Genomic DNA, 19,049 nt, shown 5'->3' on the forward strand with positions numbered 1-19,049 from the left:
AGCTCCGGCCTCCTGGCTCCTCTGGGCGGCACGCTTTAGCTCCAGCCTCCTGGCTCCTCTGGGCGGCAGGCTCTTGCCTCCTCGCTCCCCCTGGTGGCCGGCTCGGGGTCCTAGCTCCAGCTTCCTGGTTGCAGGTCCTGATCAGTGCAGCTACGTGCAAGAGCGGAAAATGAAGAAAAAACAGAGAGCACAAAATGCTCTGAGAAAACGGCTACCCAGTGGCCCACTGTCCACCACTAGAACCGCAGTGGTGGGCAACAGGTCAAGCCTCAGATAAACTTCATAGGCTACGATACTGCCACTGCGCAAAGATCCTCAGTTAAACTTCATAGGCTACAATACTGCCACTGCGCAATGATAAATTTGACCAAATTCGACCTGAAGGACCCAGCCAAAAACATTGACTTTTCCAAAACGGGAAGTTTTGGCAACATATTTATATTTTACCGAATTCCTAAGTCTTGCCAAAAATTCATACATTTCCATTTAATACATTTTATGATAATGAAACATTTTTATATGTTTTTACAAAGTTGAACACAAAGGGCATTTTGGTTAATGCTAAATATTCACTGTTTGTACTCACCGTCGTCCCCGAAGTGTTCCGGGCAAGAAACAGCAGATGTGAGGGTTCCGTCTGTGGGTGGAACCACAGGGGCTTTCCCAATTCCACTTTTGAAAAGAAAAGGCCATTTCCAAACAATTCAGAGATCTTTTGCCAAAACTGACACCTGATCATCGAAAAGGGATAAATGCAACCCGTGTTTCTTGGAAAAAGCACATGCAACATCACGCGACATCTCCAAACCAACAATTGTTTCAACAGCAAACAAACTGGGGCTGGCCTGTTAAGCCCTGGGCCTATTTTTCAGGTTTCTCCCTCGAAATGACATGCCTATAATGAATAGAGAATATCTCCACAATCACAAGGGCCTTTATATATATCAATTGGTATCAAAAGAAAGCTAACACTTGTGGGGTGGTTGCAGAAGTGTCAGAATCCAAATAGATATTCCTGTGTCAGAGCAAATAGAGCTAGGACATTGTAAAATATCTAAAATCCCAGCTCCGCCTAAAAAAACAACAGTTTTTAGAGTGCATATCAGCTTGGAAACATGAGATCCTAGCCCAAATCATCTAGGAATCAGTACTCCAATGTATGATCAGTACTTGTGCCAAGTTAGATGCTTATAATCTGAGCCAGTGCAACACTGCACAGGTTTTAGAACAGTAATGTCCAGGCGGAAATCTAGATTGTGCCATTTGGAGACCTTTTGGCACAAAGTGTGCCAAAGTGTGCCAAAGTGTGCCATTTGCCTTTCTCATGTACCAAACTGTAAAACTAATTATATTTCACTGACGTATCACTATAGGTATAAATTACATCCAAATTCAACTGTTGTATCACTTGTTTTGAAAAGTCACCCATTCACCTCTATACATTTTCCCATTCAATGAAAACCATACAAAGAAATGTAGTTTGACAGATTTATTTTCAACATCACGGAATTACAATAAAAGCAAACAAAATTATGAAACTATAATCAAACACACAATAAAACCAAACCTTGAAATTGCAAAAATAAGGTAAAAACTATATACAGACCAGTATACAATGACTGTTGTGTCACTCAGCAGTCATTTGCACCTGCTGCACATTACCACTCCTCCTCCTCCTATTGTCCGTCATGCCACGCTTCAAAACAGTTCCTTTTGGATGTGAGGCACAGAGGGACCTGGCACTTCCTGCAGTATAGAGGTGTCTTGACCCTGTTGTGGCCAGCATCCTTGCACCTCTTGCAGTACTTCCTGTCCATAGTACCATCCTCTCCAAAGTACTTTGGCATGCAGGTCAGTTGTGGCGGTGGTGGTGGTGCTGCTGCCTCTGAGGCTGAAGCAAACTCAACCATTTCTTTGGCTAGCTGCTCCCTGAAGGTCTTCTGGGTGTGTGGCTTCTTCCTGGCAGGATCATTCCTCCTCTTGAACAGCTCCTTGTGGAGAAGGAAACTGTTCACCACTGCAATGTCCACAAAATGGTAAAAAAAAGTCTTGTACCACTTCATGGTCTTGTGGTGGATGCTGTAGTATCCAATCAAAGCATCCGATACATCCACACCGCCCATGTTCTGATTGTAGTCAACTACAGCGCCAGGAACAGGTACAGTCTTAGTCTGCCACACACCCACCTCTTTCACCTTCCTTTTGACAGTCTGTCCACTGAAGGCTTCATGCACTGTGGAGCACATGGTGACCTCACGGGTGTCCATCCACTTCACGAAAAGGAGTTTGCCGTTCCTTATCCACCGCAAATCTCTCCTTGTAGCCTTTTTGGGTAAGTCATTGACCTGCGTCTTTGGAAAACCAATTCGATTTGTCCTGATGGTCCCACAACAGCCAATGTGCTTCTCTGACAAATCCTCAAAAAGGGCTGGGCTCGTATAAAAGTTGTCCACAAACAGTGTGTAGCCTCCACCGAGCACAGAGAACGGCAAAAGGTCCATCACTGAGGTGTAGCTCAGACCCTGGTCTGTGGTGAGCTCACTCTTACCAGTATACACAAAAAAAGGCTGTTGAGGCATCCGCCAGCACAAACCGTTTGTACCCCCACTTTGTGGGCTTGTCCTTCATGCACTGCTTCATACTGATGCGGGCCTTTGACGCCACCATCCTCTCATCAATGGAGAGGTTTTGATATGGCTGGAAATGTGCTTGGCAAGCGGTCACTATGTCTGTGTAGAGGGGTTTGATTTTGAAGAGCCGGTCATGTTCTGCAGTGTTCCTCTTGCGCTCATTCTCCTCGTCCTCTCCTGGGTTGCTCAGGTGCAACGACCACATGATGGCTTCAAAGCAGTCCCTTGTCATACTTTCCCTGGGGAAGTGGAAGTTGTATGGCCAGTCCTTTCTCCAGTAGTCTGCTCTGCAGGGGACTTTTACAATGCCTGAAAAAATAGTTATGGCCATGAAGATGTAAAAGTCTTTCACCGTCAGCACATCCCACACAAACTTCGCTCCAGCCTGTAATCTCTTCATGGCATTTACATTAGTGTTGTCAATGATGGTACGGATCACTGACATGCTAAAAAACAACTGGGAACAAAGAAAGGACAGACCAAGATGCAGTGGTGTCGAATGTTGGACCAGGGGTCCTGGCTGGCATGAGGGTTTGGTTTAGTGTCGTTTTCCTCTTTGCCATGCCACCTTTCTTCCTCCTCTTCCTCTCTCACTCTTGAAGTGGCAGACCCACCTCGAACACGCTTCTTTGGAGCTGCCCTTTTGTGTGGCGCTCTCTTCCTCTGCCGTTGTGTCTCTTCAGGTGAGTCTGAGCCTGATGAGGGAGATGGTGGCGGAGGAAGGGGCAGAGAAAAGCTGCGGGTGGAAAGGCCACGCCGTGGCCGCAAAGTAGGAGTGGATCTCGATGGTTGTTGCTGAGGAGGGGGGGCAGATGTCGACGCAGAGGGCTCACTATCACTGTTGAACCAAAAAAGAAATATATTTATTCACTGGCCAAGTTGAGAACAAGTAACTCCATTTTGAAGTCAATAAGCCATATAGCCTTGGACAAAGGTGTTTGCTAAATGCTCTAAATGTAAATGGCCGCGTTTCCCGAACGCGTTAAGAACGTTCTTAAGCTAAGAACGTTCTTAAGAACCTTCTTAGGCCTCCCGAAAGAAGCAAACGCGTTTCCCGACACACCTTCTTAGCCTAAGATGATCTTTCGTAAGAAGGTTTTGTAAGAAGGGTCCGGAGCGTTCTTAAGAGCCTTCTTATCTCTTAAGAACGTTCTTTATCGGGAAACCCGGCCAACTTAACAGGCTTCGTAGCGACCAAACGCTTGCAGATCCAGCCGCATCAGGCAACTGACACATGAAATTGAGCACGGCAGATTAAAGATTAAAGAGTAAAGATTCCTTTATCACTGTGCATTTGCATACAAGAGAATGAGACACCGTTTCTCAACCAGCATCTGCAGTGCAAATAAGAGTCAAATAAACAAAACTGTGAGATCTGTTATCAAGCAAACGCATTTTATTTATTGTGAGGGCTAAAGTTAGATACTCGTGCGCAGTAACGTTACGTTCTTAACATTCGTAATTAGGAAAATATGTATATAGCCTATTAGGAAACAATGATCACAGCCATGCTAAATTATAATTGCCAAAGTAGGCTATGACTGTAGGCAACTAGCCTCTAAAAAATAAGGTGTAAACCTAATCCTAAACTAAACGTCCAGGAGGCCCTATATTCCTCCATAAACCAATGGTGGATCCGCGTCACCTGCAATGGAGGGAGGTTAATTAGTGAAATGGAACGAGATAATTGTCAATTGTGGAGATACATATGGACATGTCACCTACCTGAATCCTGGGGAAGGATGATGGGAACGGAGATGGAGGGTCGGCTGTATGCGGCCTCGGCAACTGCCAGCTGTACGTAATTGGATGTGATTGCTAGTACGCCTGTCATGTCTATCACACAGGTGTGTGTGATGACAGACAGGGCTTTGTGTGTGCAATCAGGGGAGGCTCCACCTCCTAGTATATATCCAAGCCAAGCCAGCACTGCCCGGGTGTGCCGGTGCCACCCAAAATTGTAGCTGGCACACCCAAATGATTAGTGTATTTATGGCGTAAATCCTCCGTGGGTCGGCAGGCAGTAGATGGTGTAGTGGTTAATGTTGCCGTTTTTCGTGTGGAAGCCTCAGGTTCAAATCAGACCTCCACCCTTTCCACGGTTATTTAACACCTTATTTCCGGTTTAAACATTTATTATTATTGTTATATTTGTGTAATTGGCCATGATTCGCACACAAAATAAACGTAAGAATTTAGAAATGTTACGGGTGTGGAGTGTAACTCCAATGATTTCTACTGGGGAGTTGTTGACCCAAAACAACATGCAGACGGAAGGTTAAAAACAAGATTTATTATACTTACTAAAACACAAGTTAAGAACAGATTAAAATTGTCTCGGTGTTAAAAGAGTCCATGTCAAATCCAGTGAGCTAAGAGTCCCGTTCCGGGCTCCGCCTCCCTCCCTCGGCCTCACTCGCGGTTCCTGCGAGATGTCAGCTGTTCTCCCGGTTCTTATTTTGTGTTATTGAGTGTTTTTTTTTTAAAAGGGAAAAGATTTTAAATTGCAAGAAATTATTATAACCAATAAAACAACCTTTTGCCAAAACTGACATCTGATCATCGAAAATGGATAAATGCAACCCGTGTTTCTTGGAAAAAGCACATGGAACATCACGCGGCATCTCCAAACCAACAATTGTTTCAACAGCAAACAAATACACACAACGTTCTTTCTTTCAAACAAAAACACCAGTCCCGGATGAGACTGTCAAAAATTGCCAAGCCCGCTAATATTTCAAGCAGTCTCGGCGGGGTATTGGGTTAAGTTTTCAACCAGCAGTAATCACGCCTCGGATAAACGTTCTTTTGAGTTTTACGTATGTTCACTTTTACATTACATTTACATTCATATTTACATTTACTTACATTTACTTACATTTACTTACGTTTACTTGCATAACATATATTTACATTACAGACGTCAGACAGTAACAGACAGAGTTACATTTAAACATGACGGCCGACAATATCACAATACATTTAAACAGTAGACAGTAGACATTTCATACAATACCCACAGGAAGGGTCCGGGCTGGTTCAGGTGGCATGGAGTGTCTTGTGTCTCCCTCCCTCTTCTTCCCCATCCTCCTCCCCCTCCTTCTACCCACACTTCCTCAGCCCGCCGTAACCTCCACTCCCTCTCACCCTCTTCCTTTGCCAGCACCGTCACCGCCTCACTCGCCCCTCTCGAATCCTTCTTCAAACTCCCCACTAACTCTGCATCTGCCACCCTCCTTTCATCTCTCTCCTCCGCCTTTGACTCTCTCTGTCCCCCTGTCTCAAAGCCACCTCGCACATCCCCTCCCAGTCCTTGGATATCTGACACCCTCCGTACCTCCAGGGCCAGCCTCCGTGCAACGGAGAGGAAGTGGGGGAAATCCAGTGACGCTTCAGACCTCACGACTTACCAGTCTCTCCTGGCGGCATTCTCTTCCGCTGTCACTGCCGCCAAAGCAAAATACTTTCAAACACAAATTCAGAACTCCGGTTCTAACCCCCAGAAACTTTTCTCTATTTTCTCCTCTCTCCTCAATGCACCGCCTCCTCCTCCTCAGTCCTCCTTTGCTGCTGATGACTTTGCTGATTTCTTCAATGAGAAGGTCACAGTCATCCGCAGATCCTTTACAACCACCACCCCCCTCACTGTGCCCATCCCCCCCTCTAGGCCCATCCCTTCCTTTTCCACTTTCTCCCCCCTTACAGACTCTGATGTTTCTCAACTCCTGCTCTGCCACCGCCCTACAACCTGTGCCCTTGGCCCTATCCCCTCTTCTCTTCTCCAGACTATCACACCAGACATTCTCCCATTTGTCACCTCCCTTGTCAACTCCTCCCTGTCTTCCGGATGTTTTCTAGCATCCTTCAAGAGGGCCCACATCACTCCGCTGCTAAAAAAAGCCTGCTCTGGATCCCTCGATCATCCAGAACTACCGCCCGGTATCTCTTCTTCCTTTCCTTTCTATAGAACGAGCCGCTTCTACTCAACTTTCTTCTTTCTTTTCTAACAACAACCTGCTAGACCCCCATCAGTCTGGCTTCAGATCGGGCCACTCGACAGAGACTGCGCTCCTCTCCGTCAGTGAGTCACTCCATGCCGCATGAGCAGCCTCCCTCTCTTCTGTCCTCATTCTTCTAGATCTCTCTGCTGCCTTCGACACTGGATCACTCCATCCTCCTGTCTGCCCTGTCAGCAACGGGCATCTGTGGCACAGCCCTGGACTGGATTGAGTCCTACCTCTCTGGTCGCTCCTTTCAGGTTGCCTGGGCTGGTTCGGTATCGACACCTCGGCCCCTCGCCACAGGAGTTCCCCAGGGCTCAGTCCTTGGCCCGCTTCTTTTTTCTCTTTACACTCGCTTCCTTGGCCCTGTGATCACTGCACATGGGCTATCCTACCACTGCTACGCGGACGATACCCAACTCTTCATCTCGTTCCCGCCGTCTGATAGACAGGTTTCAGCCCTTATCTCTGCTTGCCTGAGGGACATCCAGAGCTGGATGGACAACCACCATCTAAAGCTCAACCCAGGCAAGACTGAAATGATATTCATCCCTGCTAATACCTCTCCCCATCTGGATCTTTCCATTTCCCTCGGGGATACCACACTCACGCCATCACCCAGTGCAGCGTTACCGGCTCTCGGCGCACCCAGGGCCGCCTGCAAAGCTTGCACTGGTCCAGCTGTGTCCGGGCGGGTGTCAATGTAGAGTTTGGTGAGTCGGAGTGTTTCCCTAGATACGCGTGTCTGTGGGGGTGGTCGTGTCTGTGGCTGTTGTGATTTGACAGTCCTGTCAATCACTTCTCCCCATATGTAGTCTAGTTCAAGTGCATTGTCTTTGTCAGGTGTGCTGTGTGAAGTTCTGGGTCTGGTCTGGTTCTGTCATTTTTTTCCCAAAGGACCAGTGTGTCCTGGGGGTGACTACGGGTTTGGGGGGTGTTTGGGTTGTGGTCAGGTTGCCTGTCTGTGCTTGTTTTACTAGCTGTGCTGGTAGTGCTTGTAGAAGCTAGACCTATGAGGGAATAGCTGGAGGTGAAGGGACGACGTGTTCTTTCCTGGCTGTTTGGAAGTGAATGAAAGATTTTAATTATCATCCTCCGCACACAAACAGAGCACAATTATGTTTAGGAATATACTGGGTCTGTTGCCACGGGTCGGATGTGGATTGACCTGCCCCATATCCCGCTTACAACTGGCCTGAAACAGATCAGTAAAATTCCTAATATTCTCCGTTCGTAAACGGGGCCGTATTTGAAAGCTTAGTGGTTACTCTCGTTCCACTCGTTTATCTGACTCCATTTAAGATATATAATTTAGAAATTTGGGTTTGAAATTTACGCGAACCTCGGGAGTGATTACACTCGACTCGTACCTGCGCCACTATTACTCAATATATGTTCTCGCGATTAACATTATTGCTGAATATCTCAGTTCGGTGTAGAACTCAAGAGGCTGAGGGTCCAGTCAACACAATACATGCAACACAGTCATGATCGTAGCGAGCCCAGGTCGGCGTAGCATTAACTGGGCTCCTTAGAGCTAATTTGACAGGAACCAGCGCCGTAACGCCCAGGGGTTCCCTTCGCGTCAAATCACAAGAGCCGTGCCTAACCGACCCTTTAAGTTGGCAGAAACTTGCTGGCCTCACAGCTTAGAACTATCACATGGGTACCAAGCTCTCAGTTCGGTGTAGAACTCAGAGGCTGAGGGTCCAGTCAACACAATACATGCAACACAGTCATGATAGTTGCGAGCCCAGGTCGGCGTAGCATTAACTGGGCTCCTTAGAGATAATTTGATAGGAACCAGCGCCGTAACGCCCAGGGGTTCCCTTCGCGTCAAACCACAAGAGCCGTGCATAGCCGACCCTTTACGTTGGCAGAAACTTGCTGGCCTCACAGCTTAGAACTATCACCTGTACCAAGGGACTGCCGATCGGTCAGTCCTTGGTCCCCATTGTCCCCCTCAATATCAGTTGTAATTTAGGCTGAAAAGGTACAAGATGAATTAGAGTCATGGAGATCACGCAAGTTACAAACAAAATAATTTATTTGCAGACGGGTAGGCAGTTAGCGTAGAATCACACAGTCAATTACGAAAAGACAAATTGAAGATAAAAAGAATAGAGTGACATGATCTTACCCAGCCTGCTTTCGCTACACACATATACAAAGTATGCACAGTGTGGGAAGTCGAGTGCGATCTTCCCTGATAGGCTCGTCTCCCTGGCTTTTATGCCAAATCATGTGTTTGATCCAGGCGGCAGTGCCATAAATGAGCCTGGTGGGGTTGTCGAATCTGGAATTTAGACCCCCACCGTTGGGGGTTGTTGCGTAGGGAAAATGAGATGATTACCAAGAGAGGACGTGTAGGTTTTCCCTTGAGTTATTGAAACTATGGTTTATTAAAATCCATTTGGTATGAAATGTATCTCATCTGATTCCTTGATTTTACTGGATCACATCCATACCAAACAGATTATCCTAATGTTTTGTTATGGTGCAGTTATCATGAAACCTCCCTCCTGTGTATCAATTTTACATGTAATTCATGTTATTACTACAATGGGCATATTGCAATACAACAAGGATCACATGGGCAATGTTTACAATATTGACCATCTCAACAACAGTTCTTTGGTTTTCCTCCAAGAGAGTAGTCCCTGGGGTAATGACAGCAGTGCTCAAAGGAGGGCACTGTGGTACTGCCCGGATTCTTTCCCCCTGGAAGTGACCAGGTGTGGGGTCAAGATTTTAGGCACATTCTTTTCCCAGGAGTTTTAATGGCCCTCATGGCCTAATTGCCCGGGAACCGCTCATCCACCCACCATATATCTATCCCTTATCTTCCTGGCGTCACTGGTCTGGAACTCGTCAAAAGGTACTACAAACAGCATTGTCCTTTGTCCCTTTTGACACATACCAGAACCCCCACTTCACAAATGGCAGAACCCCCAGCTCACAGGCTCCTCACAGCACACTTCGCCTCCCTCCTACATGCTGGTTTGTCGGGTTGTGTCGGTGGTATTACTGTCTGTGGAGTTGGCAGTGGTGGCTGTTTTTCTGGTGGTGGTGGTGGGGGTTGTTTTTCTGGTTGTGTGGGTTCTGATTCTGTGTCCTGAATGGCGGAGGTGGTAGTAATTATTTTCCTTTCTCGTGGTCGGGGGTCTCTTTTTCTTTTTCCAAAGATGTCTGGTGACAGTGTGTCTGTTGTGTTGTCTGTGTCTGGGCAGAGTGGAGGGTGTGCTGTCTGTGATTTCGATTTCCTCGTCCTCGCTCTTGAATTCTATGTGTTCAGTGTCTGTGGTGGTGGGGGGGGAGTTGGTGCTAATACTGTCTTGCGTAGTGCACTGTCCAGGGTTTCCACACGGGAGTGAGTCTGTCTGTGTGTCTGGTCCGACTGTCTCCGTCTGTGAGGGGTTTGGGGGCTGGTCTGTGTCGGGTTCTGTCTCGGTCTGTGGCGTAGGGGTGGGTTGTTCTGTGGTGGTGGGGTGCTGAGGGGGGGTCTGTGCGGGTTCTGTGGTTGCATTTTGTATTTGTGGGTTTGTGTTGGTTGTGTTTTGTGGGGGGGGGGGGGGTGCTGTGTTCTGTGGAGGGGGTGCTGTGGAGGGTGGTCTGTGTTCTGTTGTGCGTTGCTGTCTGTGCGTGCTCGTGTTTTGTTGGCATATGAGGATGGACAGTCCCTGAAAACATGCTCCTGGCTCCCACATAAGTTACACCTCCGTGCCTCTGTGCAAAAACATCGACTTTTCCAAAACTGGAAGTTTTGGCGACATATTTCCATTTTACCGAATTCCTAAGTCTTGCCAAAAATTCATACATTTCCATTTCAGCTGTGACCCGGATTTGGTAACCATATGTTCTTTTTCATAATACATTTTAGGATAATGAACTTCCCGTTTTGGAAAAGTCGATGTTTTTGGCTGGGTCCTTCAGGTCGAATTTGGTCAAATTTATCTTTTTTTTTTTGAAGAACGATTTTTATTGCTTTTATCACTTTTGTACGAATACAATAGCAAATACAAACTACCCTCCCTCCCCCCTCCCTAAGAACACCCTTATCCTTGACAGACCTTGGACTAACAATAACATAATTAAAAGTTATTATGAGAAAAGGAAATATAAATTAATAAACTAATAAAAAACAATGATAATGCTAATACGTAATATTAATAATAGTTATTCAATAGACTACATTATATATATATATATATAAAAAAGAAAAAACATGTACAAATTGGAAAGTGAAATTAAGAGCTTGGATGTAAAAATATGCACCAGGACACAATATTAATAATACAGGCAGGACAGTAGTGGTTCAGTCAATGGGGAGAAGCTTCAGCTTATTAAAGTGGGAAATAAAGGGCTGCCATCTTTGGTTGAATTTCTCCAGGGAACCCCTAAGAGTATATTTGATTTTCTCAAGTTTGAGAAAAAACATTACATCTCCCAACCAGGAAGAGGCCTTGGGAGGATGAGGTAAGTTCCATGACAGAAGTATCCTTCTCCCTGCCAGGAGAGATGCAAATGCAATAACATCTGCCTGCAATGTAGTACTAGTACGTGTCACATCTAGTGGGACACCAAAGATAGCTGTTGAGGGACATTGCTTAAGATCTATATATAGGACATCTGATAAAGTTTTGAAAACGTAACACCAAAAATTGTGCAGTCTTGGACAGAAAAAGAAAGTGTGACTATGGTCAGCAGGGGAGTTATTACAACGGTTGCATCTGTTATCTACATTTGGGTATATCTCTGCTAATTTGGCCTTGGAAAAGTGGATCCTATGAAAAACCTTAAACTGTATGAGGCCTAGACGAGCACAAGATGATGTTGAGCTCAACCTCTTAGTTGCCACATCCCACCAAACATCAGTGAAAATGACATTCAACTCTTTTTCCCATGCGGACTTGGCTCTGAGGACAGGTTTATCATCAAACATCATGAGACAATGATAGATTTGGGAGATGAGAGCTTTCTGATTAGGACTCAGTTTCAGTAAGTTCTCCCATGTCAAGACGGTGGGTGGTGAGGGGAAAGACGGGAACCGGGTGCTAACGTAGTGTCTTACTTGTAAGTGACGAAAGAAATGTGAACGTGGCAGGTCAAATTTGTTAGTCAGTGTCGTGTCTAGGAAACGACAGCGTCCAAATCTTCAATTTGTCGAAAAACATCTTCGCGAGGGAAAAGATGACACCAGGCAGTAAGATCTTCAGGAAAATCAGACTTTATTAGCAGCAGAACATAAAGCCGGATCAGCTCTCCAGAACTGAACCCCGACTGTCATTTTTACACCCATTTTATACACAGTTACTCCACCTACAACTCCTCCTCAAACATCATTCTGGCAAATCACCCACACTGTTCTTATCGTCACTCCTCCCAACGCTCCTCCCACAACGTCATTGTGGCAAATTGCCAAGTCCTTATGCTCTGCCAACTCTGTACAAAGTTCAGGGCGTTCTGCCAACTAGAACAAAGTTTGTGTCCTCACTTCACCCCGCACCTGCTCTTGGCAAACTACCAGACCTCATAAAGTTCTGGATGCCCTCCCTCTAACACGTCATCCATACACGTCACTCTGTATCTTTCGCTTTTATAAGACAAACTAAGCAGCAGTAATCATTGAAAATATACAGACAAACTAAACATTTCATTAATATTCACTTCTAATATACTTTTCTAATATACAGACATACTAAACATTTGATTAATTATTCTCTTCTAAGGGAGTAAATGTACGTAGCATTCTTTACTCTCAACAGTTTTCACAGTGGTTTCTTGCATTTTCATAAGCTCAGCTATAATTAATGTTCTAGGTCAAATAGATACACTTCTGGCATAAAACATTGAGAGTCCCGGAGAAATCAGCTGTACAGTCATATCTTGCTCTGCCCGTGTCCTTGACAGTTTGGTCTACACAGTTCAAGATGCCCCCCCCCCCCCCCCCTGCCAGCTGGCTGGGCTCACTGTGTAATCCTAGCACAATTTAGCAGTTAATCAGTTTGAAACTATACAGGGTACATATCGTACTTTAATACAGATATATTGATAAACTAGATATATTGATAAACTTTTAGCACACATCATCGAGAGTTTTGGAGGAACCAGCCTGCTCACTAATCTGGAGTCTGATTTTGACTTGTGATTGTTTATCATGCTTTTAGGAGGGAGATCTTTTGTTCTGTGAATTTTCCCCTACATTCCCCCCTTTTGGGGTCAAAACCTATGGCCCCGAATATCTCCCTTGGCCAATGCACCATACTAAGTTGGCTTCCTGCACATCCCCTGCTGCTATAGCAGCATTCAATTGCCTCAGACTCCTCAACATAACAGCATTTCCATGGTTCCTCCAACACTCTCTGCACAAGTGCATCCCGCGTAATTTGACTGTCCATAGCCGTATCACAGCTGTATGTATTATCCTAAGTGACCCAACTATTAAAATTATCACACACTTCTGTTAATTTTGTTAACACGTTGATTCGTAGCATGAGGAATTGCCATAGTCCATGTAACAGGTGGGCTCCTGGATCCAACCAGTCGATGTGGTCTGCACGTCCCTCCACTGGTGAGCCGGCTTGCAATTCTCGTACTGGGTCTGCTGGGGCACTGTTGGTGCTTCTGGCACTCCCAGCTGTAAGCTGGAATAAAGCGACCCTAAAAACGGGGCGAACACCCCAACCAAAATAACAACATACAACCCAGAAAAAACACTAAGCACGGAAATAAAGAATCATGAGACGCAGCTCAGGAAAAAACACAAACCAAAATACAAATACCGGGGACAACGTCCCTCACCCACAAGCTCACATGAGCAAGAAAATAAAAAGAGACAAAGAACCTTTAGGAAGGCGTCTGGCTCTATGTATTACTACTCTGTCTAAGTTCACCAAGTTTACTTTTATTTTTACTTTGATTATCTACTCCAATTAGAATCAGATAAATACCAGCTATCATAAATACTACCCCTACCAGCATCATCAAAATTGCGCTGATTCTGCTGCCCTTTCCCCTGATTGGCTTGCCCACCATTCCCTGGCCCTCCCTTGATTTGGTTCGCACCCATTTGTAGTTCCCCCCGCTGTATATTACCTTGCATGGCCACTGGGTGAGGGATGCCGGAGAAGTTGTTGACCACCGCCGGCCGGGGCGCCATCGGGCTGCTCCATGGTTCAGGTGTGGGGGGTGCTTTTGTTCTTTGGCTTCCAGCTCCTTCAGCTGCACAGTAGTTTTCTTTGAATGTCTTTAGCTTGATCTTCCAGCTTTTTTCCTCTTCTCGCTGTCTCTCTACAGCGTGCGCCACATGATCCACAAACTCCCTGTGTGTCAAGGTGTTCAGTCCCACCACCTCATCGAGGCGGCACCCCACTCCTGGTGGCATCCCCTCCTGTATGGCTTTACGGCATTATGGGATCTGTTTGTGCGTCCCTTTCGGTTATCAGCCTCCACCTGCGCAGCACGTACATTGTCAAATGGCCCACTGTCCACTGCTGTACGTTGCACCTGGGCTCTGACAAAGCCTGCCTGCTTGAATATGTCCAGCATTGTTTCCATCCCCACAACCTTCCCCAGGAGAGCCTTCAGGCCCCCCACAGCCAAGATTCGGCCTGTCATCTCCTCCTCCAGCATCTTGAACCAGTGGCTCACTCCATTCTGTAGCTCAGGGAGATTTGTTATTACATGTTGCATGTCTTGAGTGGACCAGGGAATGTATCGAGGTACAGCAGCCCTAATTAATAATGGCCCTACTATTTTGGGGAGCTCCTCCTTATCGCTAAACCGTATGGTTTCTGTGTTGTTCTTGTTTTATTTAATAAAAAGAAAAAAATAGTTTTGTATCACCCAGCTAAGTCCCTCTGCACCTGTTTTGACCCCCCTTCTCCACACTCCTCCTTCCCAAGGCCACATGTCATACGGAGGCGGAGTCGCCTCTTCGCTTCAGTTTCTACCCGCCGCCATTATGCTCTCCTTCTCCTCTGCACATTTTTCTTATCAAACGGCCATTTTGCCGCCATTTTCTTAGTTCTTTTTTTTGTTTCCACTTATCAGAGATTGTTTCTATCTCCTGTATACATTTGAGATACACCCCTGCTATTATCTCTATCGCCGTTTTCTTTCCCTTTTTCATTTTCATATACTGCCCGTAATACTTTTATATTATTATCTATTTTATTTTTTTCCGCCTATTATTATTTATAATTATATATTTTATCTTTATTTTTCCGCCAGAGCCTGTATTTTCTCCCGTTAATACCTTTATTCACCCTTTGCGTTTCTTATCTTACACATACATAAATAACTATTTTTACCTCCGTTGCCTCAATACAACGTTATATCCGAACACTTTTCAACACAACTTATAACACACTTTTATCAGAGATCTATCTTGCTGGATTTCCCTTCTTGGGTTTCTTTCCTTCCAAGTCTCTGGCCCCTTATCACATAACACTTTTCAACACAATTTCAACACAAAATACACTTTTATCAGAGATCTTGCAGGATAACCTTCTTGGGTTTCTTTCCTTCCAAGTCTCTGACAGACCTTAAACCATTAGCAGCAACAATATACATTCAGTCCACAGTATCAATATACCTTCAGACTTAATATGATTTCTGCTTCAACAAAAACACTTTTCAACACAATTTATATCACCCCTTCGAAGTTCACACACACACTTTGTTCATTCATTCATTCTGTGTGTTTCCTGATGACTTTGCTACGTTTTTCTTCCTCAATTTAGTTGCCGGGTTAGTTATACGAGAGAATGTTGCCTCCGGCGTCCGGGAGAGGAGATCAGAGTCCTTGAATACTTTCATTCCCTGATAAGCTGCAGCTGCAGCCTATCAAAAAGTACTCTCCGCCCTGGTCTACAGTCGCCGGGAGCTTCTCTTTCTCTTTCATATCCCGGACGAGCCCCCAAATGTCGTGTCTAGGAAACGACAGCGTCCAAATCTTCAATTTGTCGAAAAACATCTTCGCGAGGGAAAAGATGACACCAGGCAGTAAGATCTTCAGGAAAATCAGACTTTATTAGCAGCAGAACATAAAGCCGGATCAGCTCTCCAGAACTGAACCCCGACTGTCATTTTTACACCCATTTTATACACAGTTACTCCACCTACAACTCCTCCTCAAACATCATTCTGGCAAATCACCCACACTGTTCTTATCGTCACTCCTCCCAACGCTCCTCCCACAACGTCATTGTGGCAAATTGCCAAGTCCTTATGCTCTGCCAACTCTGTACAAAGTTCAGGGCGTTCTGCCAACTAGAACAAAGTTTGTGTCCTCACTTCACCCCGCACCTGCTCTTGGCAAACTACCAGACCTCATAAAGTTCTGGATGCCCTCCCTCTAACACGTCATCCATACACGTCACTCTGTATCTTTCGCTTTTATAAGACAAACTAAGCAGCAGTAATCATTGAAAATATACAGACAAACTAAACATTTCATTAATATTCACTTCTAATATACTTTTCTAATATACAGACATACTAAACATTTGATTAATTATTCTCTAGTAAATGTACGTAGCATTCTTTACTCTCATTTCAACAGTTTTCACAGTGGTTTCTTGCGTTTTCATAAGCTCAGCTATAATTAATGTTCTAGGTCAAATAGATACACTTCTGGCATAAAACATCGAGAGTCCCGGAGAAATCAGCTGTACAGTCATATCTTGCTCTGCCCGTGTCCTTGACAGTTTGGTCTACACAGTTCAAGATGCCCCCCCCCCCCCCCCCGCCAGCTGGCTGGGCTCACTGTGTAATCCTAGCACAATTTAGCAGTTAATCAGTTTGAAACTATACAGGGTACATATCGTACTTTAATACAGATATATTGATAAACTAGATATATTGATAAACTTTTAGCACACATCATCGAGAGTTTTGGAGGAACCAGCCTGCTCACTAATCTGGAGTCTGATTTTGACTTGTGATTGTTTATCATGCTTTTAGGAGGGAGATCTTTTGTTCTGTGAATTTTCCCCTACATCAGGGATGCAAAATCAGAGAAAGCATCATTTTCAAATAGGTCTAGGAAGCAGTTAATACCTTTTCTTTTCCATAGGGAAACGGAAGAATCTACAGTGGAGGGGGGAAATAAATGATTACCACAGATTGGAGCCAATATAGATGGAGATGAGAATTTGAAGTGGCGCCGAAACTGATACCAGATCTTTAAGGAGGCTGACACAATTGGGTTTCTGGTGTGTTTAGATGGGGAAGTTGGGAGTGGGGAGCACAGTAGGGCAGGGAGAGATGTTGACAAGCATGACAGAGCTTCTAAAGATCCCCAGGTGGTATCCGCTATATGGAACCAAAATAATAGCTTTTGAATGTTGGCAGCCCAGTAGTAGTACATTAAATTCGGTAGAATGAATGATGAGATCAGTTTGTTCAAAGACCGAAAGAAAGATTTGGGCAAAAATATTGGAATGGATTGAAATAAATAAAGAAACCTGGGCAAAACAGTCATTTTTACAGCATTGATTCTGCCTGTTAGAGTCAGAGGGAGGTTGCCCCATCTTTGAAAATCAGATTTAGCCTGGTTAAGTTGGGGGGTGAAGTTAGCAGAAAAAAGAGCTGAGAGTGATCGAGTGATATTGATCCCAAGATATTTAAACCCTGAATGGCTCATACGAAACGGCAAATTTAACTGTTGGAGGTCAGAGGCAGGTATATTAATGGAGAAACATTCACTCTTCTGTAAGTTTAGTTTATATCCGGAAAATGTGCCAAATTCATTGAGGATGGAAAGAACAAAAGGGATAGCAGTAGCAGGATTCGTAACATATAACAGGAGGTCATCTGCGTATAGCGACACTCGATGCTCTATACCCTCACGATAAACTCCTTGAAATAGGGGGGAAGAGCGCAGGGCTAGAGAGAGGGGCTCAATCGCTAGAGCAAACGAGCGGACTCAAGGGGCAGCCTTGTCGGGTACCACGCGACAGCGGAAAATAATTAGACCTGGTGTCGCCAGTGCAAACACTTGCCTGGGGACTAACATACAAAAGACGGATCCATGAACGAAAACGATCACCAAAACCAAAACTTCTAAGTACAGTAAATAAATAATTCCATTCTATTCTGTCAAACGCCTTTTCAGCATCTAACGATATGACCACTTCTGGATGTTTAGGGGTTTGGGTTGAATAAATTGTATTCATTAATGTACGGATGTTAAAAAAGGAATGTCGTCCCTTAATGAATCCTGTCTGCTCCTCTGAAATAATGTTGGGTAAAACTGCCTCTAGGCGACTCGCTAGCACCTTTGCTAACACCTTGACATCCACATTAAGAAGAGATAAAGGCCTGTAGGACCCACTGAGAGTGGGGTCCTTGTCTTTTTTAAGAAGGAGAGCGATGGATGCTTGAGTCAGAGTAGGCGGCAGTGTACCACGATCGATTGACTCATTATAAACATTGAAGAGAAGCGGCGCTAATTTATCACTAAATTTCTTTAAAAACTCAGTGGAATAGCCATCGGGGCCAGGGGCTTTATGAGTCTGCATTGATTTTATTGCCTCAACTACTTCGGTCAATACCAATGGTGAATCTAAATCACTTGCAACAGTAGGGTCAATAGAGGGTATAGGAAGCTTACTAAAAAACGTGTCCATGGTGTCTGTTGGAAAATCTGATTGGTAAAGAGTAGAGTAGAAGGCTTTAAATGTTGCATTAATATCGGCAGGATCAGATAATAGGCCACCAAGGGGGTCCCTAATTTGAGTAATGAGCCGCAAGGAGGCTTGACGTTTAAGCTGATGTGCGAGCAAACGGCTAGCCTTATCGCCATGCTCAAAGTACCTACCGCGAGAGTGCAAAAGCATGCGTTCTGCTTGCAAGTCAAACTCAGCCTGAATATTCATGCGTTCCTTATAAAGTTCAGGGCTAGGATTTCTGGCATATTGGTGATCTAAACTAAGAATCAAGTCCGTAAGTCGAATTTGGTCAGCCTTATATATTCTGTTCAAATTGGCAGAATAAGATATAATTTGACCTCTAAGAAAAGCTTTTAGAGACTCCCACAAGAGAGAGTTAGAAGTAGAATCAGTTTTGTTAAGAGAGACAAAAGTGTCGATAGAGGAGGAAATATAATCACAGAAATCCTTGTCAGAAAGAAGTAGAGAATTGAATCTCCACAAAGGACGGGGCCTGTGATAGGACGTCAATGACATGTCAAGAACCAGAGGGGCGTGGTCGCTAATAACTATTGCCAAATATTCTGTGGAAATCACTTTGGGAAGAAGACCAGCATCGATAAAGAAATAATCGATTCGAGAGTAGGAGCGATGCACTTGTGAAAAAAAGGAAAATTCTTTTGTATGTGGATTACGAAATCTCCACGGATCAGCACAGCCATTTTGCAACATAAAATCTGCAAATGCCCTTGATATACAAGAGG

At 44.8% G+C, this 19,049-nt stretch overlaps 1 pseudogene; it reads right to left on the bottom strand.

Annotated features, from left to right (window-relative positions):
* Positions 1 to 5,325: 5,325 nt before the first annotated feature.
* Positions 5,326 to 5,484, bottom strand: LOC133112643 (U4 spliceosomal RNA; annotated as a pseudogene).
* Between the last annotated feature and the right edge of the window lie 13,565 nt (positions 5,485 to 19,049).

The sequence above is a fragment of the Conger conger genome, chromosome 15 (assembly GCF_963514075.1).
Source record: "Conger conger chromosome 15, fConCon1.1, whole genome shotgun sequence".
NCBI lineage: Eukaryota > Metazoa > Chordata > Actinopteri > Anguilliformes > Congridae > Conger > Conger conger.